This window comes from Mixophyes fleayi, chromosome 4 (assembly GCF_038048845.1).
Source record: "Mixophyes fleayi isolate aMixFle1 chromosome 4, aMixFle1.hap1, whole genome shotgun sequence".
In the NCBI taxonomy this organism is placed as follows: Eukaryota; Metazoa; Chordata; class Amphibia; order Anura; family Limnodynastidae; genus Mixophyes; species Mixophyes fleayi.
Genome location: NC_134405.1, coordinates 116557746 through 116566104, shown reverse-complemented (window position 1 = coordinate 116566104; position 8359 = coordinate 116557746).

Sequence of the window (8359 nt, the reverse complement as noted above, 5' to 3'; positions counted from 1 at the left end):
ATTCTGAAGGGGAATGGGAGCCAGTGAAGGGCTAGGTAGAGGGGGGAGACAGAAGAGGAGCGGTGAGAAAGGAAAATAAGCCTAGCGGCAGCGTTAAGAGCAGATCGAAGGGGAGCGAGATGAGAGTGGGGATGAGTCCTTGTAATACAACATTTCATAATTATCAAAGTTTTATTATTATTGATATATTCTTCGGATATATTAAAATTAATAATAAATATTAATAAGATGCAACAAAACTAAAAGTGCACAGACCCAAAAGATGTCTGTTAAGGTAAGTCATCAACTAAAATGTAAGCACACCAAGGAAATCAGCTGCTCTAAAAGTGTTGTAAACACCATCCAGCCAAAATCAGGTAAATTAGAAAGTAAATAGGCATGCTGAAATAAGCCACACAAGCTTACTAAACTACGTATCTGTGGTATTACAAGCAGGGGCGGATCTAGAAAAGTATCCTACCCGGGCCAATTTAGGGGGGGGCGATTTAGGCCCCGCCCCCTTTTTTACTTCAAGGCTGCCGTTGGCTGCACAATATGTGCAGGTCCGCTCGGCAGTGACAATGTGCTGCCCGGCTGCTCTGATTGTGTTTTAAACACAATCAGAGCAGCCGGGCAGCACACTTTCACTGCCGAGCGGACCTGCACATATTGTGCAGCCGCCGGCAGCAAGCCCCTGCTAGGGGGGGCGATCGGGGTCCGCCACTGATTACAAGGTTGAAGAATAAGACCCTTCTCCTCCCATTTTAGCAGCAACGTCTGAAAATGATGCTTTAATGTAGCATCATTTTGTCAAACGCAAGAAATATATTTACTGGCTGTAGACAAAATGAACTTGTTAATGATGACAAGAAATTAGCAGCATTTGTAGCCAAAAGTGTACAATTACCCACTTATGAAGAGCTAATGCAAGGTTTTAATTGTAAAAATAAAAATAAAACAGAGCAAGAAGGGGCAAATGGGGTCTATTTGTATAAATAGACTGATATTGAAAGAGAAGAGAAGTAGGGAAGAACTCCAGGGGCTAGATTTACTAAGCTGCGGGTTTGAAAAAGTGGGGATGTTGCCTATAGCAACCAATCAGATTCTAGCTTTCATTTATTTAGTACCGTCTAGAAAATGACAGCTAGAATCTGATTGGTTGCCATAGGCAACATCCCCACTTTTTCAAACCCGCAGCTTAGTAAATCTAGCCCCAGGACTTTTCAGTGCAGGGCTAGTAGCCTCTCGGAGGGGTGTGCTGTTTTGTGCAATCTACTTCCACCTACATAGAGGCACCAGCCCTGTGCTGACCAGTATGGGGCTGATTTTCACTATAGCAGGGGGGCTCCACACTCATTATGTCATTGATATGGTGGAAACCAGTCTAGGCTGTGTAGTGTTGTGGCAAGTTGAGGACTTGGGGTGGGTATGTGTTGTCCGTTTTATTTATTTATATTGTACAGTACACAGTGTATGGGAAGTGTTTTGTATAGGACAATGCCAATCTCTTCCAGTTTTGAGCAGGATTCCAGTGCTTTTGCAGAGGGGGAATAGCTGAGTAAGGCAAGGAAAGCCTCTGAAAATGGGCCTTCTCCACTGCTTTATGTCATTGTAAGTATCTTGCTTCTGCAAAGTAAATCTTATCTGCACTGCTCCACATAACTAGGCGTATTGATGTGCCTGTTACGCACTTCAGTGGGAACTTCTTCACTCCTCTCTACTACTCCACTCCACTTCTGCAAACTTTTGCTCCTCTGTAAAAGTGGCTTCTTTGCTCCATAAACCAATGTGCTTTGCAATCCTGTATTTATATTGTGGAGCTGCCAATCAGCCCATAGTAAATTACTTATGCTGTTAGGGTTATTTTATAAGACACAATTAGGACTTTAGACTTTGGTGCCTAACTTCAAAAGGGACAACATTTGTATATGAATTTGTATAAGTTCCATAGTATTGTCCCAATTTTACAGGGTTAGAAAAACAACTTGTCTTTCACTCACATCTGTCTCGTTTGCCCTGAATTGTTGAATCTTCTTTACTAAGTGTGCACCTTGATACTAAATACACATCTGTGCACTATACTAAAGTTGCACATATAATAAGAGTTGTCTTACCCAGAAAACACGGGTGTAAAGACGCATATTTAAGCATACCAAAAGAGCATCTCTTATGTCCAACTCTAAATCACTTCCATAGTGCACTATGTATTTAGCATAAAATACTGATTTCGATTGCCGGACAGGAGCTTTTCCCTCCTTGGTATTTTTGAATGAGATTTATATATATACCTGATTGTATGTGTATTTTTGTTTGTATGTATGAATATATATATATATATATATATATATATATATATATATATATATATATATATATATATATTGGAACCTAATTCTACCTTGTGCTTTTTTTGCCTTTTTTAATTTTTTGCCTGCTGTAAGCAAAAATACCCCATCTCAAACATGAGTCATGCAATAAGGAAAAAAGGTTCTTCCAGGAGTTGAAAATAATGTACTCCTCATACAGAAAGAGATGAGGAATCTGTGAGATCTTCCAGAATGAGACGTCATACAGAAAATGGACATCTCAGGCCAGCCAAAGTGAAGTTCAAGACTGAATTCCAAGCAGTTATATCACTGATTCGCCAAGTGGTGTCAGAAGTTATAAAGATGATTTTCAACAAATCTTGAGGGCCAAGAAAAGTCCCTAGATCCCAAGAGTATTTGTCTCAAGCCTGTCTCTTGCTGCAACTCAGCAAGACAGGAAGACGACAGAAGCATACAGTTTTGAATTTAATCTAGTATCTCTATTTATTTAAGCAATCAAAGAGGCTTTACGGTTGAAGATTAGTCCACTGAATCTCCAAATTCCAGAAAATTCTACCTTAATCCAAAGAAAGTATCCTGTTCATTCCATAAGGGTAGAGAAATAAGAGAAAAAAAGTTTCACTGTAAGGAGATTCTCTAAATGTTACCCTATGCAAGAGTAAGTTATTTCTTCCTGGGACATCTCTCCAAAAGTGGATGCTTCCATCATGCATCTTGCTAAACACTACTCATGGAATATTCTGCTTCTTTTATGGACTTAATGAATTGATAGATTGAAGTGTTAAAAAGATCTACTTTAGGTGGGGTAGCTTGTAGACCACTTGCTTCAGTGGCAAAAGCACTAGTTTGTTTGGACAATATTGAACAAGCAATCACTATATGTGTTCGCAAAAAGGTTATTATTTCTGCCTTGGATGAAATAAAAAAATGTCTTGTTCTTCTTGGCTGAATCATTGTTGAATTTTACAAGCATGTCATCTATACAGATGTTCCATTCAGCCACTGTGAGCCACAGCCAGAAGGATCCTATGTTTGAAAACATGGATAGCTGATCCTTCCTCAAAATAAAACTTCTTTGTTTTAAACTTCTTCTTTGTTTTAGGGAAAAGTTATTTTAAATAAAGCTAGACAAAGTAATTGAAAGACTAATAATGGAAATATTATTCCACAGGATAAACGAGGAAGATGCCAAAGTTTTCTGTACATAGAAGAACACTTTAGAAAAGATTCAGAGAAGATATTGCTGCCCAGGAACAGAATAAATATGAGGTTTCTGGAAAGAGTTCATCTCTCAGAGGCTCCAGATCCGAGGCTACTGTACTTTCTCATGTTGGGTGGCCAATAAATCTTTCTGAGAAATGACCCATTTGGACAAACTTACTCACTTGGACAGACATACTCTTAAGATAGGTCTAACTGGAGACAATTCAGGATGATTGGGCCATTTCATTGGTGTTATTGGGGCACAAGATCGAGTTCAAGAAAAAACTTCAGATGAACAATTGTTTTACAGACAGATTTCCGTATTCCAAAGAAAAGAGAGAAAATCTGCTTCCATAATTAACTAGTCTCCTTCAGCAACAAGCAATATCTCTATTAACACAGAAAGAATAGTTTCACGAAAGAAAATTCAAGATGGAATCCTTGTAAACTATAATTGCTGTGTAGCAGAAATACAACTGGATGGTCCATAGACTAGTGAGAAGCTGTTTCAATTTATCCCCCATAAAATAAATTCTTCTATTCTGCAGCACAGGTCTTTCATTTAGTAAAATGTCTTCCATTTGGTCTATCAACAGCTCAAGGACATCTTCAAAGGTACTTCTGACTTTATTTGCAAACCTTCTATATTACCTTCTACATTATCTGATATTAGCAGACAGCGTTAGACAACTTCAAACACACAGATATATAGGCACTGCATCAATTCAGGTGGCTCATCAATCACCAAAAAATTTTTTTTTTAACCTTTATAAAACTCTATTAGGGAGGGACGGTGCTGCTTTCAGAACATAAAATATAAGGAATGATGAAACAATTAGCAGATATCGTTAAAAAACACTATCTGTTAGCAAGAGAGTAAGATTCTTAGCAATTCTGTCAGCCAAGATTTTTATGGTCAAGTGGACCCAGTGTGATCACAATGTTGTTCAGGTATCATTTCTCCTAGTAAAGGAAAAAGGTAATAAAGTTTACTCACGCCACCAAACCAATCAAATGTGCACTGCGAATAGTAAAAAATATAATTTTTTTATTCTCTATATAAAAACATAACAATAAAAAACCTCACAATTGCTGTGGGTCCACAACTAAAACTATACAGCATGTCAATAACACTTTTTGCCTGGATAATTAAGAGAACCCCAAGATTAATGAATATATATATATTTTCCTTTACACAAAGTCTACTGCCTCAGTTTTTATGATGGCAATTTGCATATACTCCACAATGTCATGAAGAGTGATCAGATAAATTGCAATTAATTTCAAAGTCCCTATTTGCCATGACAATGAACTTTATCCCAAAAATAACATTTCCACTGCATTTCAGCCCTGCCACAAAATGACCAGCTGATATCAAGTCAGTGATTCTCTTGTTAACACAGGTGAGAGTGTTGACGAGGACAAGGCTGGAGATCACTCTGTCATGCTGATTGAGTTAGAATAACAGACTGGAAGCTTTAAAAGGAGGGTGGTGCTTGAAATCATTGTACTTCCTCTGTTACCCATGGTTAGCTGCAAGGAAACACGTGCAGTCATCATTGCTTTGCACAAAAATGGCTTCACAGGCAAGGATATTGCTGCTAGTAAGATTGCATCTAAATCAACCTTTTATCGGATCATCAAGAACTTCATGGAGGGAGGTTTAATAGTTGTGAAGAAGGCTTCAGGACGCCTAGAACGTCCAGCAAGCGCCAGGACTGTCTCCTAAAGTTAATTCAGCTGCAGGATCAGGGCACCACCAGTGCAGATCTTGCTCAGGAATGGCGGCAGGCAGGTGTGAGTGCATCTGCACGCACAGTGAGGTGAAGACTTTTGGAGGATGGCCTAGTGTCAAAAAGGCCAGTAAAGAAGCCACTTCTCTCCAGGAAAAACATCAGGGACAGACTGATATTCTGCAAAAGGTACAGGGATTGGACTGCTAAGAACTGGGGTAAAGTCATTTTCTCTGATGAATCCCCTTTCAGATTGTTTGAGGCATCTGGAAAAATGCTTGTCCACAGAAGGAAAGGTGAGTGCTACCATCAGTCCTGTGTCATGCCAACAGTAAAGCATCCTGAGACCATTCATATGTGGGGTTGCTTCTCAGCCAAGGGAGTGGGCTCCCTCACAATTTTGTCTAAGAACACAACCATGAATAAAGAATGGTACCAAAACATCCTCAAATAGCAACTTCTCCCAACCATCCAAGAACTGTTTGGGGATGAACAATGTCTTTTCCAGCATGATGGAGCACCTTGCCATAAGGCAAAAGTGATAACTAAGTAGCTAGGGGATCAAAACATCGAAATTTTGGGTCCATGGCCAGGAAACTCCCCAGACCTTAATCCCATTGAAAACTTCTTGTCAATCCTCAAGAGGAGAGTGGACAAACAAAAACCCACAAATTCTGACAAACTCCAAGCATTGATTAGGCAAGAATTGGCGGCCATCAGTCAGTATGTGGCCCAGAAGTTGATTGACAGCATACCAAGGCGAATTGCAGAGGTCTATAAAAAGACAACTAAACACTGCAAATATTGTCTCTTTGCATAAACTTAATGTAATTGTCAATAAAAGCCTTTGACACTTATGAAATGCTTGTCATTTTACTTCAGTATACCATAGCAACATCTAACAACATCTAAGGTTTAAAACACTGAAGCTGCAAACTTTGTGAAAACCAATGTCATTTTTAAAACTTTTGGCCATGACTGTACATTACGAAACAGAGAGGAGCTAGAAGTATTATTGCAAGAGGGCATCTATTTGTGTCTCGATGAAGAAACATCTAAAAGGTTAGATAACTGTATATGTCCCTGGGTAGAATAACCTTCAAGCTAATGAGTAGATGCTACATGGACCACAATGGTCCCTCAATCAACACTGCTTCACCTAGATAGTGAAACACTCATTTGTCCACTCCAATCTTTCCCCTTTAGATTGTAAGCTCTCATAAGCAGTCCCTCTCTCCACCTGCTTCATCCTTCCCCTCTTCCCCACTTACTTCCTATTGTCACACGCTGGGCTTTCGACTTTCCTATCCGAAACCTGGTGCTCTTACCTATTCACCGGTGACTGCTCTGTGTAGCTCCTGGTGGTGGCCATATTCTGCATGCGCAGACCTGATCTCCTTATTCCCTCTGACGTTCATTCATTCACCCACATCCTAGCAATCCCACTATAAAAGGCACCTCCTTTCCTTTATCGGTGCCTGTTCTTTTGGTCACCTACCAGCTACGTAGTAGGCCGTGGCTCTCTGCACCTCTTCACTATTCCAGGGTTATTATCCTGCTGTCCGCAAACTATCGCTCCTTATCTAAACTGTTCCAGTGGTACCTGTCAGCAGACTCCAGATTGTTACACCAAGTACTTCACTACCATTCCAGTGGTACTTGTCCATAGTCCACAGATCAGTGCTCCAAGTGCTTCCTCACCACCATTTCAATGGTCCCTCCGCTATCCGCAGACTACCACACCAACAGTATATTTTCTATTTAGTTCCTTCTGCTCCCACCTTCTCCTATAGGTCTCGCCAAGTACTCCCTAAGAAGGCTGCGACCTGTGGAGCAGAAGCCGTAAAGTCCAAACCTCCTTGCGGTGGTCCCTGGCAAAAACAATCTGCTTTGTTAGATTTAGTGTCTCTGCATGTAGTAGCACCAAACTCGACAGACCAAGGATCTGACCATCCCAGAAACCATGACACCTATCCAGCACTTGTCACCTTCAGCTACCCTTGCGATCTTTGCAATTGCCATGGAATTGCCCTTTCTAATATGACTTGATTTATGTTACCCATCTTATATTACTACTTTTATTTGTTACCCACACTTTCAGTTTTACATGTGCTATGTAAATTATTGTGATCTTTTGTTAGCTTATGTAACCTATGTCTAACTTGTTTATATTACTGCCATGTAGAATGCTGCAGAAATTTGATTGTTAAATGTTAGAAATACTACTACTACTACTACTACTACTACTAATAATAATAATAATAACAATGAGGGCATTGCAGAAGAGCCAGAGAGATACAGGCAATTGCAAATATCCCGTGCAGGCTTTTCAACACCTAGTTTTAAAGGTCCTCAATTTATTTGCTTGGAGATTGAAAAGAGAAAAATATTAAGCTTAAGAATGTAGCCAGAGGTAATTAATATTATTCGAAAGCTAAAATAACCTCTACCAACTATTCCAGACATTGTTCTGTTTTGCAGAGTAGTCAGAATATTATCCTCTACAGCCACAACTGACCCACATAGTTTTCGCCACAACGCTGTCAATTAGAATGTAATGCTATGCACTTAGTGGCTATTGCCTATCAAGAATCCTGTGTTTAAATTCAGGACTCTCAATGGACAGCATGGCAAACACAGCTGATTCAAGCTTACTGAGTAGCAATCAGATGATTGCTGGTATCACACAGTCATGGAGTTGAACTCCCAAACAGTATATAAATCTGCTCTGCCTGTCATTCCCTGCTAGAGTATCTGAGCTCCTGACTGTCTAATCCTGTTTACTGCTTGATTTCTGATTATTGACCCAGCTTTTTCCTGACATTGTGACACCTGCTTCCTGACTTTGTACTGCACCGACAAATTGGTTGTGATATGTGGCTTTTCTTGACCATTCATCTGCTTGCTGATTCTATTTGTTTAGCCTACATCCTGCTGACTTTGGATAGTCTATTATGTCTTCAGAAATTCTTGCCTGTAGTGCTCCTCCCACCATGCTAAGGGCCAGTTAGGTGGAGCGTGACCTAATTACTACATACAGCCAAATACATCCTGCTTTGCAGCAGGTTCTGGTGAATACCGGTAGTAACTTAGACTCCACACCACTGTGTCAATCTT